The 19,558-nt window shown below is 38.1% G+C and overlaps 1 long non-coding RNA gene across 2 annotated transcripts in view; it reads right to left on the minus strand.

Annotated features, from left to right (window-relative positions):
- Window positions 1-4,891: 4,891 nt before the first annotated feature.
- Window positions 4,892-19,558, minus strand: part of LOC145407041 (uncharacterized) — a 43,709-nt gene continuing 29,042 nt past the window's right edge. The window contains exons 1-5 of one of the 2 annotated variants that reach the window (XR_013898669.1): window positions 13,998-14,087; window positions 9,344-9,476; window positions 9,133-9,186; window positions 8,151-8,215; window positions 4,964-5,100 (exon numbers count right to left, since the gene is read on the minus strand). This is a non-coding gene — a long non-coding RNA (uncharacterized LOC145407041). Of the gene's footprint in view, window positions 5,101-8,150; window positions 8,216-9,132; window positions 9,187-9,343; window positions 9,477-13,997; window positions 14,088-19,558 lie in introns of those variants that run through there. The other variant, XR_013898670.1, reaches the window with a different exon arrangement.

The following is a 19,558-nucleotide window of genomic DNA, read 5'->3' on the forward strand; positions in this document are numbered from 1 at the left end:
CAGCTGGGTTTTTATTAAGAATACTTGATATAAAATTATTATTTATATATATATATATATATATATATATATATATATATATATATATATATATATATACACACAGTACAGCCAGCCAAGGAGCATCAGGAGGATTTTCCAGTTCATATTTATTTATTCCAGGTGACTAGTTTCGGGATGCTATCCCATCTTCAGACCTAAAAGCAATTAAAACACATATTGCGAATTAAATCAATGTTAAAATATATCCATAAGAAAGAAAAAATACCAAAAGAGCATGTGGCAATGACTGATTACTATGAATAAATCAAATGTAAAACTATTTTTAAAAATATAACAAACTCGAGATATAAAAGTGGGAGTGTTACCTCTGTGAGTTGGCAGCTAAGACTGAAAAACATGAACACAGTGTTTCATAAGGAAAAGTATGATGAAGCTTCTAAGACATCAATAAACCAGTGTGAAGCAAAAGAGCCAAGTAAAGAATGAACCAAGTATCAAAAGGCTGATTCATAGCTACAAAACATTATAATCTTAAGGTATACAACTTTGTTGATGATTCATAGTTATTTAATGAAGGCTTAAGTTTGTGAATGTACAAAGACTCCAAAATTCGCAGTTCCATTGTCATTACTACTATGTAAAATACTGAAATTATCCATATTACAAGTGTGGCCCATATCGAAACAGTGGTTCCTAATCTCTGACAAAGTTGGGTTAGACAGTGGCAAAGATGTTCTATGAGACAAGCCTCTGTGCTCACACACACGAATTTTGAGGTTCCGAATTGAACTCCCAATATATCTAGCTGTACAGATAGAACAGGCATATAAATATACTATGTTTGAACACAGTGGCTTTGGGATATTTTTACATTGAAGAAATGAACCTACAGTGAAAGGATTAACAAATACAAACCTAAATGAGATTTGAGGATAGAAACACGAGTATTTTCAAAAGTTGGTTCCTAATATTATAACTGACATGACCAAAAAAGGGAAACCTAATATAATGTATGTCCTTAGCTGCAGTTGCTGCCTTCTTAGAACCACATAGTATCTAGTTTAAAATATCTTTTACCATCCTAGGAAACAACATAGTAGGGTAATTATTATTGATGAAGAATTTACTCAGGAAATCAATTTCATCATGAAAAGATGTCCAGTTTAAACTAAGTGCATAGCATCTATGAAGTAAAGTCCGTACTGAATTCAGCTTATATATGTTAGGCACAAATGATAATAAATTCAGACCCAAACCAGTGAATGATTCCTTCCTGTAAACCGAAGTACCTAAGTAACTACCACAATTGGTTAGCTGAATATCTAAGAAAGAGAGCAAGTCATTATTCTCAATTTCAACAGTGAACTTAATATTAGAATGCTTGGAATTCAGGTAGTCTAGAAACTTTACAACATGATCAGATTCTTTGAACAATAAAAAACAATCGTCAACATACCTACGGTAAAAAACCGGTTTAAAACTTAGAGGACAACCTGATAACCATTTTCTTTCATAAAAACATAGAAATATATTAGCTAATGTGGGGCCCAGTGGGGATCCCATTGCTACTCCATCAACCTGTTTATAAAATTTGCCATTAAATATGAACATGGATTCTTTAACTGCCAAGTCTAAAAGGGATTTGAAATTCTGCTTTGTTAAATTATTGACTACTTCCTGCCTTTTATATAGTTCAGCAATGCAAATATCTATAGTTTCATTAAGTGGGATATTTGTGAATAGACTTTTAATATCAAAGCTTGCCATGACCACAGGATGTGGAAATTGAAGCTGCTTTAACTCCTGTACGAAACAGAGTTTTTAACAGTAAAATTGTTTGTGGTGAGGGAACAAGAAATTTAGCCAAATTGTAATTAAAGGTTCCAATTGCAGACAGGATGGGACGTATTGGGACATCCGTTTTGTGTATTTTTGGTAATCCATACAAGATTCCTGGGACAGATCCAGAGGCAAAAAGAAAATTATAAGTTTCTGATGAAATCAAGTTCTTTATTCTCCTAAGAACTCTTTTAAGTTTATCTTCCAACTTTAGTACATAGGAAAAGGGATCTATGTTAAGTTCAAGGAACTTACTCCTATCAGATAGCAGATTTGAAATTTTACCCACATAATCAGACTTATTCAACACCACTACCTCTCTCCCTTTATCTGGCTTAGTTACAACAATATTTGTATCAGTCTTCAGTTGATTAAGTATTTTGATCTTGTCTGTACCAAATACTGACCATGAGAAATTACCAAAATCGTTAAAGGTATTATGAGCTATTGAACTGATACTTTCAACAGTTCGAGTCCAAACTGACGAATCATTATTAGGATTATAAATTCTCAGTCAGGATATGGTGTATATTAACTTCTCAAAACTCAAAAAGTGGGATACAAAGTTTGGCTTGGAGATTGGTAAGGAAAAGTCGAGACCGAATTTCAGTGCATCTTCCTCTTCATCCGTTAATGTCCTACTGGAAAGGTTTATGATTACTTTATGTTTATCTACACTAGAGTAAATAGGAATTCCTAATTTGACCAGCTTTTTATTATGAATATCCTTAGTATTCTTAAGTTTGTTTGTGTTATTTTTATGAATCTGGTTAGTTAAGACCTTAAAATCAAGCCAAGAAACCTTATTCTTTAGTTCTTGAAGATTCATGAAATAATCTGTTCTCAGCTGCTTTGAATATTTTTCTTTCTGCTTTATTTCATAATTTAATAGTTTAAACAGAACAGACCCGTAAAGTTGACTGTGTAAAATTCTTTAAACTAGATTAGAAATACAAAAACCTGGGGATCACATTATACATCCTGCAGTGCTGCAAAAAATCCACATCCAGTGAAGCTTTCCTGTAGCGAAGGTGGAGACGTTCCACTTTCCTATAACATGATAATGCTGGACGGCCATATCTTCGTAGAATAATATCAACAACTGAGGTGCCCGTAGGGAATCTTATACAGTACAGAAATTGATTTCCTGAGTAAATTCTTCATCATTAATGATTACCCTACTATGTTGTTTCCTAGGATGGTAAAAGATTTTTTAAACCAGATACTATGTGGTTCTAAGAAGGCTGCAACTGCAGCTAAGGACATACATTATATTAGGTTTCCCTTTTTTGGTCATGTCAGTTATAATATTAGGAACCAACATTTGAAAATACTCGTGTCTATCCTCAAATCTCATTTAGGTTTGTATTTGTTAATCCTTTCACTGTAGGTTCATTTCTTCGATGTAAAGATAATATCCCAAAACCACTGTGCTCAAACATAGTATATTTATATGCCTGTTCTAGCTGTACAGCTAGATATATTGAGAGTTCAATTCGGAACCTCAAAATTCGTGTGTGTGAGCACAGAGGCTTGTCTCATAGAACATCTTTGCCACTGTCTAACCCAACTTTGTCAGAGATTAGGAACCACTGTTTCGATATGGGCCATACTTGTAATATGGATAATTTCAGTATTTTACATAGTAGTAATGACAATGGAACTGCGAATTTTGGAGTCTTTGTACATTCACAAACTTAAGCCTTCATTAAATAACTATGAATCATCAACAAAGTTGTATACCTTAAGATTATAATGTTTTGTAGCTATGAATCAGCCTTTTGATACTTGGTTCATTCTTTACTTGGCTCTTTTGCTTCACACTGGTTTATTGATGTCTTAGAAGCTTCATGATACTTTTCCTCATGAAACACTGTGTTCATGTTTTTCAGTCTTAGCTGCCAACTCATAGAGGTAACACTCCCACTTTTATATCTCGAGTTTGTTATATTTTTAAAAATAGTTTTACATTTGATTTATTCATAGTAATCAGTCATTGCCACATGCTCTTTTGGTATTTTTTCTTTCTTATGGATATATTTTAACATTGATTTAATTCGCAATATGTGTTTTAATCGCTTTTAGGTCTGAAGATGGGATAGCATCCCGAAACAAGTCACCTGGAATAATTAAATATGAACTGGAAAATCCTCCTGATTCTCCTTGGCTTGCTGTACTGTATAAGATTCCCTACGGGCACCTCAGTTGTTGATATATATATATATATATATATATATATATATATATATATATATATATATATATATATATATATATATATATATATATATATATTGTGATGATTAAAATGGCAATGAGACCAACAATGTTGCCTATATATTTTATTAGAGGCATATAACAGCTCTCACAAAAGGTTACAGTTTGGACACAGAAAAGTTCCGAATTATCATTTACCATTCACAGTTATGATTTTAGGCTATTAGCCTAAATCTGAATTATTTAAACCCAGTTACTTCATTAATGCTAAGCACAATATTTATTAAACCATCTTAAAAATTATTTTGCTGGGTCAAACAACGTTTGCACTAGCAGTGACCATTCTGAATCAATTGTAAGTTCATTTGTGCATGCAAATAAAAATAATAGTCAACATTTTCTTTTGCTGGAAAAAAGGAAAGAATGTAAAAGGATAATTAGCGCAGGTGTGTGTGTGTGTGTGTGTGGGTGTGTGTCTGTTTGTGTCCTGGGAACTATGTTATTTTTGATATGCAAATGAAAGCATATATAAAATTTTAACTCTTATAAGAGAGTGGTAAAATTGAAGTAATTACATATAGGCAGCCAACAGAAATTCATGAAACCAGTGTTTATCAAACATCCAATCTCTGATAATTTAGATACTTGAACAGTATTAAAATCTGAAATTACGGTACATCAAATAATTTTGTCCTGTCAAGTGCTTCCTTCCTCACCACTGATATGTCATGCACTTGCTGTTAGAATGAGAGAAGAGGTGTTAATACAAGTCAAAATCACTACAGAACAGATTCACAAACACTTTTACTAGCAGTTCCCTGTTATAAGTGAGAACTTATTTTTCAAAGACAAAGGAAGGATAATCATTAACTTCCCACGTTTCTTGTTACTGGAAGCCTAAATCCTAATCACGAGATGTAGTTTGTTTATGTTTGTGAATCTTGGCCCAGGATGAGTTCCGTCAGTTTGCTCGTCATTTTAATGGTGCTGACACTAACGACCATCATAGTCCTTTCCTCGCTTTGGGAAACATTGCCAGATCTGAGAAAATAAAGTTCAGTACATGAAGCTGTATTGATGCTAATTAACGTGATTAGTTCACTTAATGTTAGGAAATAACACCTTTGGGACGATATATATATATATATATATATATATATATATATATATATATATATATATATATATATATATATATATATATATATATATATATATATATATATATATATATATATATATATATATATATATATGTATTATTTTTATTTTAAATTATAGTAGTGCTTGAGATTTTATAACTTACCGACAGTTGATAGATAATGTTATCTATAATACTTATGATACTTTCAGGGTAAGAAGCGCAGTATGCAGTGTTAACAAGTGTTGTCCCTATTTTATAAATATATTACATCAAAATTAATTGACGAATGAATTACTTCTGCCAGTCTCTCTCTCTCTCTCTCTCTCTCTCTCTCTCTCTCTCTCTCTCTCTCTCTCTCTCTCTCTCTCCACTTAATGTGGGTGTGATGTCTACTCGTCGGCTACAGATGCCCGTCTCAGGGTGTTAGATTCGGTGTATCATGTTGGTGTATATCTGGCGACTGGGGCAGTCAGGCCATCCTCGATTTCGAATCTGTCGGTGGATGCTGATACTTTCCGGATTTACGTCGCCAGTCGTTGATGATGAGGTATTAGTATCGTCTTTCCCACCTAGCAGACTCAGTGCCTTCTGCTGTAGTGTCACATGATTACTGCTCTTCTGTTTATATCCCTCCCCCAAGTTTCCTGAAACCCATATGTTACAGGGTCTGATCTGTTACGTCAGCTTTCTCTGTCCTTTCGCTGATATTTCGTCCTCATGGGTAGGGTATTGGCTGCTCCCCAAAGTGATGTTCTGTTGTTCCGTTGCTGGTAGAGAGAGCTCGTCTAACTTTCAAGTGTCCCTAGCATTTTTAAACATGACTTTTCTCATGACTTCCCCTTCTCTGTCGATACAGAAGGACCGAAGACATGCTGCGATGGGCTTTTGTGTCGTCGTCCCTTCGTTTCTTTGGGTCGGTAACATTCGTGGGATTTTTTTTTTTTTACAAGAGCTGACTGAGATTTTAAATGCTCTCTAGAGAATGCAAGTGGCTTGATGGTGATGCCACCGTGTCAAGGGGCTTGATGGTGATGACAGCGTAACATGGCTTGATGGTTATGCCAGTGTTACATGGCTCGACGGTGATGCCACAGTGTTTTTTTGTATGATGGTGATAAGTCTGTTTTGTGGTTTGATGGTGATACCACAGTGTTGATTGGCTTGATGGCGATGTCATAGTGTTACTCGGTTTCATGGTTTGTCACAGTGTTACATGGATTGATGGTGATGCCACATTGTTACTTGGTTTAATGGTGATGTCACAGTGTTTCGAGGATTGATGATTGTCATAGTGTTATGTAGACTGATAGTGATGCCACAGTGCTACGAGGTTTGATGATGTCATAGCGTTTCGTGGCTTGATGGTTGTCACAGTGTTATGTGGATTGATGGTTGTCACAGTGTTACGTGGATTGATGGTGATGCTACGTATTAAGTGGCTTGATAATGATGTCATAATGTTACTCGGCTTGATGGTTACGTCACAGTGTTACGTGGATTGATTGTGATGCCACAGTGTTACGTGGTTTAATGGTGATGCCAGTGTTACGTGGCTTGATGGTTATGCCACATTGTTACGTGGATTGATGGTTGTATCACAGTGTTACGTAGGTTGATGGTGATCCATTAGTGTTACCTGGCTTAATGGTATGCCACAGTGTTACGTAGCTTCATAGTATGCCGCAGTGGTACTGTACAGTCACTCATAAAAGAAACGACCCCCCCGGCCAAGACACCTTTCAACCAATATGATATCGGTCCTGGTAACACTGTAAATGACGTCAGGTGTGGGGGTGTGAAGCTGCGTTTGGGAGAAGTTCATTCAAAGTTCATTCTAAGTGTGTCGAGCCCATTCATTTAAACCTTGAGGCCGGGGGTTTCATTTGCATCATGTGCGGCATTAATGCATAAATGTTTCGGGTATGAGATTGTGTTAGCACCTGAAAGTTCTTTGTTCTTGTAGCATAAAGTTAATTTTGTGTGAAGGACAACATAACAAGTCAGATATAATGTATGTTTGACTCGAAATGTGGATTGAAGCAGTGTTTCGTGCAGATTAACTCCGCCCTCCTCTCAAACACCCCTCCTCATGCCCCTATATGACTGACGTCAAATACACTGTTACCAACACTGAATACCCCGAGTTATATTGCCTCTAACGCACGGGGATGTCTTTTCTTTTATGAGTGACTACATTGCAAGCAAAGTTCAGGCCAAGAATAAATGGTTATCAGAACTCTGTCATTGTCAGTATGGAAAGGACCACCTGCAGCATTATGAGGTCTTTTCACAGCAACATTTAAACAGTACACAGGAATGGACATTCGCTGTGTAAATGCCACATTCCACAGCAACCCTAAGAAGTCTGATCATTGCTCTTCATAGGAACGGCACTTACTAGTAACTGCAGTACCAAAATTCGAAGCACGAGAATTTTATTCTGCCTAGGACTCTTTGAAGAATACCTTGATAGGCATTAAGACATAACATCCCAGCCAGTCCCTTGGTATTCACAGAGTCCCAGATTCACACTCACTGATGTATTCCGGCTGGAGTGTATTAAGGGCTATATTTTAATAATACCAGTTGACTACACTGAAACATTGTTTGAAGACAAACAACGGTATCAGAATTAAGGTATTATTGTGAATCGAAGTGGAATATCACTGGTGAACTGAGCTTGAGTGTCGGTAGTAAAGGATTGGTTGAATTGAAGTATCATTGGTTAACGTGGTCTGAATGTTTTATTATTTGAATTAGCACACACACACACACACACACACACACACACACACACACATATATATATATATATATATATATATATATATATATATATATATATATATATATAAATATATATATATATATATTTATATATATATATATATATATTTACATAGAGAGAGAGAGAGAGAGAGAGAGAGAGGAGGGGGGGAATACTTACTTGCTCTTCATGAGTACAGTTCATCAACTCGTGGCACTGGTCGGAGATACCCTCCGTGTCACAACCTGCAGATTAGTAAGGGAGAGAGGTAACAGAATGAGAAGTAATTTAACGCAGCTTGATTTATGAAAATCGCCACCATCATCACCGCCATCACCGCTCACGAAAGACGGTGAGAGCAACATCTCCCCGACCCCCCAACCCAACCCCAGCAAACACACATGCACTAGGAGACACACAGGAATTACACAACCTTGTTTCAAACACTGGATGCTCAATTAATATAACTACATATCGGTACATCATTTCATACTAAATATTTACATACATACCCTGTACATACATGCATGCAAATGTACGTACTTCTATTGCACATACTTAGATCATGCGCTGTTAGCAACAAAATCATTAAATCTTTCATTAACCCTTACTCCTTCCTAATCGTTGCCATATATAATAACACTAACTTACAAATGTCACATCTTGACATTTACCCATTTCATTTCTTTTTGTTTTATTATTTTAGACTTCGCCAGTACATCATTCCTTTTTTTCCTTGACCTGCTTCCATTTTCTGCCTTTCTTCTTTCATTATTCATGCATTACATACTGCCGTACATGCCGGCCTGTTCATGTTGGGGCCTCGACAGGCAAAGAACTCTGTGCAGAAAATATATTTGAGAGACGAAGTCAGACGAGGGAAGGATTATAGGTCCAACTCTTAGTCTGCCATGTAGGGGTTATCTCCTTGAATCAGAATATCTATTTTCGTTATTTTCCTAATACCACTACTAGGCGACTTTATACAACAATGGAAACATGACTCATTAAGCTGTTTTTAGTATATCAGTTAGTGAATGATAGGCTTGTTACTTCGTGCACCACAACATACACATCTGAACTCCAGCTAAACTTTTCTTGTGTTACACTGTCTAAAGATGCTGATCTACATACGAGACATAAAAGAAGATGGAACACTTACGCGATGTTATGTCCTCAACACAAGTTTCGCACGTAGCATTTCCTTTGCACTTCTCTGAAATGCAGAACATACTCCATTTGTATATTTTAATGAACGGGCTCCAGCACCACTTGATGGTTAAATAATGCAATGTGCAGATAATTTCACGATATTGTATGTGAGTTGCATATTTCCTCAGTTTAAGTTGCTTACAGGTTTCTGTGGAACTGACCAATAGGACTAGGTGGAGGACCATGGTGACCATGTCGACCACAGTGAGAGTTGACCAACGTGGCCATGAGGACCACCGCTGCCGTCAGCACGACCACAGTCACTCGCATCCTGAACACTGGGATGAAGATGCTCTGCTGGGGATCAAGCAAGAAGGCTCAGTTCTCAGTCAGTTACTATGTACTCTGGTATTTAATAGCACGTCATACAGCAATCACAACAGCTCTCATGTTAAAGTCATAGTGACTTTCACAGTCGTCTTTGTTGATCTTCACTGTTCTAAAGCAGACTTCTTAACTCCTCTCCTTCTGTTTGCATACAGTGGTCATTTTAGTGTCTAATACATTTACCTTTTCAGATCGTTCTGAGTCACTATCGGAGCATTCTTAGAAAGCTGGCAAGTTGCCTAACATGAGAACCTGGTAATAACTGTGGTGTAGCAAATGATGCAGCAAACTGTACGTTTGTCTTTCTGCACTTGTTTTTAACACCTTGCATATTATGAACTGTTTATTTTTAACACTCAGAAATATAAAATGTGAATGAATCTTTAGGTATTTTCTCGTCTGTTCATCACATACCCCACTGACCATTCTGGCCACTACGACTGACTAGAAAATTATTAACGTGAAATTGCCGCGGCGACTATCATTTGATTTATGTAGCGTCTTACCTAAGGTGTACAGTTCTTCCCCGTCTTGTACAGCACCACCACTCACCAACATTCCAATATAATTTCTCTTCTTTTCTACCCATCACACCACCTGACAGGCAGTGATCGAAATATTTCCTAACATACTGTACCGATAGAGTTGATTATTGCCGGATGCTTTCATTTATTATTTATGTACTAGCTCTAATTGTCTAACCCTGGACATAGACTGTTAATACTCTGTTCCCTGGGGGACATGAGATACCACTCCAGTCACCACGTCAGCGTTAATAACTACTGCTTATAATAAATACGTTATGGCAGTTTTTTTTAAGGACTGGTGTAATGATATTAGCAGGTGTGTTCTTATGACATGGCATGAGTTCTGGGGGAGATCAGTAGTCTTTGTTTTTGTTTTTTTTTCTTTTTAGCTAATTCTAGAAAATCACCTGGGATCGACCAGTGTCTCTTCGGACAAAACATTTCTCTGATCACTTAAAATAAGTGATTCTGAAATTACTCTCAAGATTCTGATGGACAGTTGAAGGTTATGTATTCATCCGTGTCTTTCTGGTTGTATGCACGATATCTAAAAAAAAAAGTTTACATCGGATTTTGGTGAAATCTGATGGATAGGTGGGAAGTGGGTCAAGAAAGAGTTGAATAGATTTTGAAGTGAATCCTTATCCGGATTCAGTATTAAATCTCATTTTTTATCAGAGTTGGCGGAGGTATGACCTGTGAAACAACAGGTTAGACAAAGACCGTAAATTAACATTGTTTGAGGCCTTCAATGTATTCGGATTGCAGGTAAAGGAGCAAAACATTTTATTTTGCAATGGTGAAGGTATGCGCTCTCTGTATGATTACTGGTTAAATATTTAAACGTGATGGGGCTTATTTTATGTGCATGTTTCATGGGCAGGATCGCAACAGTGTTATCTATACTGACCAAAACCCATCTGATTGGCCTGAAGTGGAACAAAGACTTGAAAGGACTTAAACTATCTAAAACAGGCCTAAATCTACTTCCTTGGCTCCGAACATGACTAATATTTGACTGACTAGAGTGGATCTAGGCTAACTTGAATGCTTGGGAATAATACAGCATATCCTGTAGAGCCTTGGAACTGCCCTATTCATCATTCAGCTTATTCAGACAACTGCCTCACCTTTTCTGTTATTGGCTTGCGGTAGGTGGGGACGCTCACCATCCACTCACTCGATGTAGTGCTGTTCTCTCCTCCCTCCATTGCTTCCTTCCCCTTCTGTCATTCTTTACTTCATTCTTTCCTCGTCCTTCCGCCTACGGGTGACTTTACACTCCCTCTTTTGTCTTTCTTTTCTTCATCTTTCCTCTTCCTTCTGCCTATGGGTGACTCTACAATGAGTGAGAAGCCAAATGGTTTCCTGTACACCAGGAAACCATTTAGTATGCTGGGTGGTAACCATATAACCAAATTATGGCGCCAGGTGGTTTAGTGGGTAATTACAGCGCTCCAGTCGGATTGAGCCGGTGAAGGTTTATATCCAAGGGATGGTTGTGTTTATTGCTTATGTAATGCCATTCGGGGAAGAGTGAGGCTGGTCATTCTCATCTTAAATGTCAGGACCAAATTGCCTAGCCCAGGGCTTCTACGCTTCTCATGGGGCAACGTAGAATTGGATGATGGATGGATGGATGGCTTTCCATATGCAATGCCCTCATTATTGAACTGCTTATTTTCATAACAAGCTACATTTCGGTCACATCTCTGTTTATATTTGACCTTTCGTATATGGGAGCTTGGCGTGCTCACAATCTCCACGGAGGATTAAGAAAAAAAAAGTGCCAAGGACGTGTCGCGTGGAAAAGGCATGCCAGTTGCGAGTTTGTGCTTGGGAGAGATGTCACAAATGGTAGAAATTGCACGTCTGGATAACATTATTTTTCCTTCGAATCTCCGTAATCTTGTATCTGTAGTAGAGTTGGGGTCGTAAAAGGATAGTAGTAGCCATGACGGAGCTACTATAGTTACTTTCACCCCTCATTCACATTCGTTTAAACCTCTATAATGTCACGAATGTCCTGTGTTTACCCGTATGGATTTGATAATTGTGTAGTGATCAGTTGCCCTCAGGAGGGACAAGCTGAACAGGCATCCAGACCCTCATTAACATGAGCACCTACTAATTTGCACACAATAGCATTCTAAGTATTTGGAAACATGAAACATTTATGACTACTTGAACCAAACAAGGACCCAAGACACCCTGTCTCTTGCAGACTCATAACAACTGCTTAGCATGCCATCCAAGATAAATGAACACCTGATTTTCAACAAAGTCACACCTCTTGTCCCCTTTTTCCGTTCATAATAGAAATTTAGGGCACTAAACCCAGCAAACAACTTGCTGATTAAACTCACATAAAAGCTAAATCAACTCCACGACACCCACACAGCGCACGTTTTTCTTAACAATGGACATTAATAAAGCCACTGGTACCATCTTCCAATCCAAATTAATCACCGAGATCTTGAACACACACATGGAGAGCACTACCATAACACTGGGTTGCCAGCAATTTATCTGGCAGACAAACTCATGACGAATGCGATATTTCCCAAACAAAGTACCACAGGGTTCCGTTCTTTCACTCGCATTACGCTTCATATACATGCATGATATTCCCACAGCCCAGCCACCTACAAACACTACTCCAATGCAGATGACATCGTCAGGACAAACGCACACCACACTGCAGAAGCAGTCTGCACACTGCAACAGATCTCGATACGCTGCAGACTTAGGTCGAGGACAACAGGCTGACGATCGCCCCAGCCAAATTCGCCCCCAAACTTGCCACCAGCAGCAAACGCGACCACAGTAACTCCAGTTATATTAAAAGTAACAATGTAGTTGTGCCACACACACCCTCCACAAAGATTCTTGGATTATGACACTGGATTCAACTTCAGTGACAACATACAAGACCTCAAGAGACGATGCACCCCCAGTCTTAATGCACTCACTGCAATTACTGAGCTGACCTTGGGGAAAGATATATATTTACCCTACTGTACAGACATTCTGTTACATGAGTGATGACCTATGCCTCCCCAAAATGAGTTCCTATCTCATTTATTACTCACTACAACACCTTGGCACCATACAAACCATACGGAACACCCTACGCTGCACCAAAACCACTCCCATAACTCACGCTCTTAAACTAGTCCTCCCCGTTATCAACTATCAATATGAGAGGCAGGCAGTTTTATGCAGCAAATAATGCAATTGCACAACAACCTTATTCTAAGACAAACACAGCACACCTAGACACATGAAACTATCGTCATACATACATTTTCAAACTCTCTGCAACATCGTAACTTCCGATATTCAAACTTTATCAATGAAGTACCTAAAAATTTACTTCACGAACAGGGCAGTGCATACCTCAAATGATTTCGGTTGGACGCAGTCACAGATAAGACGTACCCACCTCGTGCGATAGGGCCATGGAACATAGCGCACATAACGAAGTCCTGCATAGCACATACCACACTAAAACGCAGACAAAGCATCAGTGGTGCAGGGAACATATGGGACCACTCCACTGCGGTAGTTGCTTAAACCTGATTAACTGGTCTGTTCGATCAGATCGATCGGGGTTCAGCAACAACAACAACATCAGTCCCTGTAGGTCATGTCCATAGGAGGCATATCTGTAATCCAGTTGGTGGTCATAAAGGTTCATTAGTAGGCAAGTTGGGGTCAGGCTGGAGGGTTGCTGAAGACGTTATACCTGTATCTTTATAATGTGATAAGGATTTACGTATGCGCCGGCTGCGGATGCGCGGTTCTCTTGGTTAACCTTTTGCCCGCATATCGTGTCTACTGTATACAAAGACACTACCATAGCTTTCTTAGACTCCACTGGTACAGCTGCTTATATTTCGAAAATATGTTTCTTTCATTTTGCAAAGGGGGGATGTGTACACAGAAATGTGGATATTACCTGCTAAGAGATGAAGACCTGAGGAGAGAGGCACCGCGATGGAGCTCAGCAGTCCACTGGAGGAAGTAAGGATGTGTGTGCTGTGCAGCGCGTTGCATTCTTATATATACACTACCGGACCCCTTCTGCATAGCTTGCTGCTTCCTTGCACATTACACGCACTCCCAGTCATGCCATTCCCCTCTCCCCACCCCCCACATCTTCCGTTTGCCTCTGCACCCCCCTCCACCCCACTTTTTTTTCTTTCATCTACATAACCTACCATCAGTAACTTCATAACAGTTCACTGTAATATTCACTGCATTTAATTTGGCTGTATGAATAGGCCGACCGCTGAAAGAATTACTGCAGAGAATCTAACTTTCAACCTATCATTGAACATGGATAGGTTTGTGGTATTATAATGATGGATTAAGTTATCAAACTTATTTTTCTTTTGAGACTGTGCAGAAAAACTACAATCTAAATTTTCACTCCAGAAATTTACTTGATATAATTTACTCGGGTAGATTCTCAGTCCAATAGCTAAGACTTACAAGAGTAATAGGCTTCAAAAACAATATTTGGTTATTTATGCATAAATGTTTGTATTACTTTATTGTTCTACGTCACTGTATTAACAATAGTAAAAACAGTAAAGATATGTTTGCATAAAACAGTCGGTTTTATATGGGAAGGTGATTAGTGAACGCGACATTATCACTAGAGATTATATGCATAAAAAAAAAAAAAAAAACTTCTTAATTGTGTCCCTTGCAGTTCTGCTGTGAAACAGTTGATATTGGCACAAATAATATTTATCTGCATACATGACGCAATCTAAACCAACTTTATTTTTTATTGTTTGACACTTTTCCCTCGGTTGCTCAAATTACTTATGATTGCCGTATCTCACATTTACAGCCGTACTTGCCTGCCATCGATATCCGAATCACTCCAGCCGCCATATGGCGACCTAGTATGTAACTGGGTGCAACAGAATAACACAACCCAGAAAACTGTCATAAATCTTTGTAATGTGACGTGCAAAACCTCGTATGTCCAACAAACAGATAAGTGACAAAACGAGTAAATTTCCGTTGAAATGGTGTAACAAATACCCATTTGTCCAGTAGAATGAGAGAAATATCCGTGGTTTAAGTATTTCCCCGTGTCTGCTTTATACTCCTCTAAGTTGACGGCATGTTATGTTTGTCATCCTACCGAAATTAATATAAATATAACGCATACACACACACACACACACACACACACACACACACACACACACACACACACATGTATAAGATAGATGATAGATAGATAGATATAGATGGATTGATAAATAGATAAATATCTACATCTATATCTATCTATCTATCTATGTCTGTCTATATATATATATATATATATATATATATATATATATATATATATATATATATATATATATATATATATATGCTTTGATATCCAGAAGCAAAAGGAAACGCGGGATATCCGGAGGGCTTTCGTGTATTCACATCTCGGGATATCTCGTGTTTCCTTTTACTTGTGGATATCAGCATATCTGTAAATCGGGTGTTATTGTGATTTTATTTTGTATATATATATATATATATATATATATATATATATATATATATGGAGCCTCTGTGGTACAGTGATAAAATGTGCGCTTTCGTACACTGAAGAACGAGGGTGCGCGCGCCGCCAGGGTAATAAACTTTGGGAGCGTTTTTCTGGCCACGCACTGCTTGACGGACACCAGGGGTGTTGTGGTTGAACCAGTGTCGCATACTGTAAAATTATGCTTGCACCCAGTCAGCTTGAGCGGGTCGATTACCCTTGGTTCACACACTACACACACATCCAAAGCCACTACAACACTACAGTTACACTTACAAGCACTTCTCACCCTTCATACAATCTCTACCAGACAGCCTAAGCCACTTGGTAGAGATACATTGGCTGTATCGTCCTCATTTCGGTAGGGATAGGCCGGTCCTGTAGTGGACACTCAAACGGCTGATGAGATGAGATGAGAGATTATATATATATATATATATATATATATATATATATATATATATATATATATATATATATATATATATATATATATATATATATATATATATATATAATTTCCTGTGGCGCCCCATGTGATGCATAGGGCCTCGATGAACTCTCTCCACCAATATTTGTCTCTTGCCATCTCCTTCAGTCCCACCAACACTCCTCTCCTGCTTCTCTTTTCATTGTCCTCAACAAGGTTTCCCTCGGCCTACCTCTGTCTCTTCTTCCTCTAGTAGTCCACTCTGGCACATCCTGTATTAAACTGCCTTCTTTTCTATATATATATATATATATATATATATATATATATATATATATATATATATATATATATATATATATATATATATATATATATATATATATATATATATATGCCCCAGCCATTTCCAGCCACTCACATATTCATAAACTGGTTCCACTCTCGTAATATCCCTTACTCTTTCATTTGTAACTCTTTCTTGCCACTTTACCCCAAGAATCCTTCTCAGTATTTTATTCTCAAATCCTAATACTTTCTGATCTGCTGCAATTGTACTGTACCATGACTCTTGGGGAAGGGAGGATAGAATACTTCCCCAGTATTCCCTGCTTGTCGTCAGAGGCGACTTAATGGGACACTTTTCCCTACATTCTTTGTACTCTCTTTCCCTTGTACTTTGTCTGTCCTAACCCTCTGCATTTTATTTTATTTTAGTTAAATTCCTCTCTCCACTGTCTGGTTCCTGCGAGCCGCTGGCATTGGCTCCAAGGTAAAATCTTTTTCTGACTAAGAAAGCTTGATGAACTCTGGTTTCACACACACACACACACACACACACACACACACACACACACACACACACACACACACATATATATATATATATATATATATATATATATATATATATATATATATATATATATATATATATATATTATATATATATAATATATATTATATATATAATATATAATAATATATATATATATATATATATATATATATATATATATATATATATATATATATATATATATATATATATATATATATATATTTGGGTGGTCCAACTTAGTAGATCAAAAATTATCCAAATGGTCATGGACATTCTCCACAAGCATACTGTTTGTCCACATGGACTGGCAATGCTATGGGCACAATTTAATAATATTTAGCCCAAATATGCATATGGTGATAATCATGAGCTAACAGAGCCCTGAGTATACATGTTAGTTGCATTTTACTCCCCTATAGAGCATTTTAGGTATGTAGCAATGTATTGTGTTTTTATCTTAATGACTTCGTCACGAATACGATCATCATCTGAAAAATAGTTTTTTGATCGAAAGTAAATCATTAAATTTGACCGTATTTAGTGATTTTGCAGACTCTGATGTGATTTCCGACCGGAAGCAATACTCAAACTTGATCTTTTTTTTAGGTCATATGGCTAAAATTAGAACAAATCCTGGTGTGTGACTTTTAGGGAAGCCAACTGGAAACCTGCCAAAACACAGATTACTTACATGGTTGGACGCACTCCTTCTAGTGCAGTACCACCATGTTGATCAACCACAAACAATACCAGTGAGTTTAAATCTGACTTGTCAGGCGGTTATGGAGTTCTGGGACCGGGTTCGAATCCCGACTTTGCTGATCGATGCTTATGTCCAGAAACTTTCAAAGTTTTTCGATCGCTACCTCGCACTAAAGAAGCATAGGACCAGAAAAAATGATCGCGAAAAAATGAACGAAGGTATCTTCAACGCAGGCTCTGCGGAACTATACGACATTTCAGCTAATGATGCCATGAGCTTATGCATACAACGGGAAATGTCCATTCTTGTAGCATGGCTGGCACTGATAAGGAAACCACTGCAAGAGAAGAACGAAGAAGATCAAGATTGGAGAAAAACATGATGGCAAAATCCAGGTATCGGTAACAAAACAGCGCCAGCTGGAAGGAGCAAACACCTCAACAATTTTTGCTGAGTCCTCATCATTCTTTACAGAAGACGAAGATGAATTCTCTAACTGATGCACCTCATTCGAAACGTTTTATAAAGGATGACACCATAAACGTTTTCAAATCGTCAGAAGTTATCGGAGCATTGGATCGAACAAATGTTTCAGAGAGGAATGCAGCTTTCATAACAGGTGCTGTGGTACAGGCATGATCTGTCCGGGGTAACGTGTTCTCGGAGCTCTATTCGTCAGTACAGAGAAAGTGGGCGGAAACAAGTAACTCAGGAAAATACGGAATCATTCTCGGTAGAAGAACCTGTTCTCGTTCATTGGGATGGAAAACTTCTTCCAGCTATTGAAGCACATAAGAAAATGTAGAGCGTGTTGCAATCCGACTTACATTCAATGGCCAGGAGAAGTTGCTTGGCGTCCCAATGATCGAAAGAGGAACAGGTGAAGCTCAGGCTCAAGCATGCATGTCTTCGTGTTATGATGCAATGGCATTTAGACACACATGTAAGAGGTCTGGTTTTCGACACGACTGCATCAAACACTGGATTGCATCGTGGAGCTTGTGTTAGAATTGAAGAGGCGCTGGGTCACGAGCTTGTTTGGATTGCCTGTCAGCATCATATTCTTGAAGTTGTCCTTGCTACCACATTCGCCGCAACTTTTGGTCAAGCAGGAAGTCCTGAAACAAGCCTCTTCAAGGGATTCCAGAAGGAATGGCCATCCACGCCACATGAAGAGCCGATCTCAGCACCTGACAGCTTATTTGAAGTTCATGACGCAGCGTAGCGTCTTATCACTCTGATCGAGCGTTATAATACCACCTCGACCCCAAACGAGGACCTGAAACAGTATCTCCTGCAACTCGTGGCTAACCACCGAGAGCAGTTGTCCATACCATCCAAGGAAACACTAATGAGTGGATGATAACCCAGTTGATGAAAGAACTTTATGATCACATTTAGATATGTATTTTGTTTTGGAAGTTTTAATAAATGTTATGTGCGTTATGGAAATCAGTCGCTCTTTTCTGAACCAAAGCAGCTGAATGCGGAATAGTTCCAAGTTGGGCGACCTCTAATTTCTCATAGAATAGCACAAAATTTTTCAGAAAGGACATACAGACTGTAAGACATGAAAGCAACCATGTGGAGAAATTTTTGGAGGAATTTTATTTTTTTGATCATCCTAATATATATATATATATATATATATATATATATATATATTGCCAGACGCCTCAATCCCGTTTGGGGTGGCCACAAACAAATCGCCTCCAAGTCGCCCTGTCCCGCCATTTCACTGCCCTGCTCCCATCTCACACACCCCTCCTTCATATACCTCTCCACCCCATCCCTCCATCTCATCTTCGGCCTCCCCCTCGCTCCTCCCACCGCCACCTCACTCACATACACTCTCTTCGTCAGTCTTTCACCCTCCATCCTCTCCACATGGCCAAACCACCTCAGTGTGTTCCTCATAACGCTTCCTATCACATCCACATCCACACCACAACGCTCCTTTATATCTTCATTCGTCAGCC

This window comes from Coenobita brevimanus, chromosome 72 (assembly GCF_032717465.1).
Source record: "Coenobita brevimanus isolate Jiangsu-jjx chromosome 72, ASM3271746v2, whole genome shotgun sequence".
Classification (NCBI taxonomy): Eukaryota; Metazoa; Arthropoda; class Malacostraca; order Decapoda; family Coenobitidae; genus Coenobita; species Coenobita brevimanus.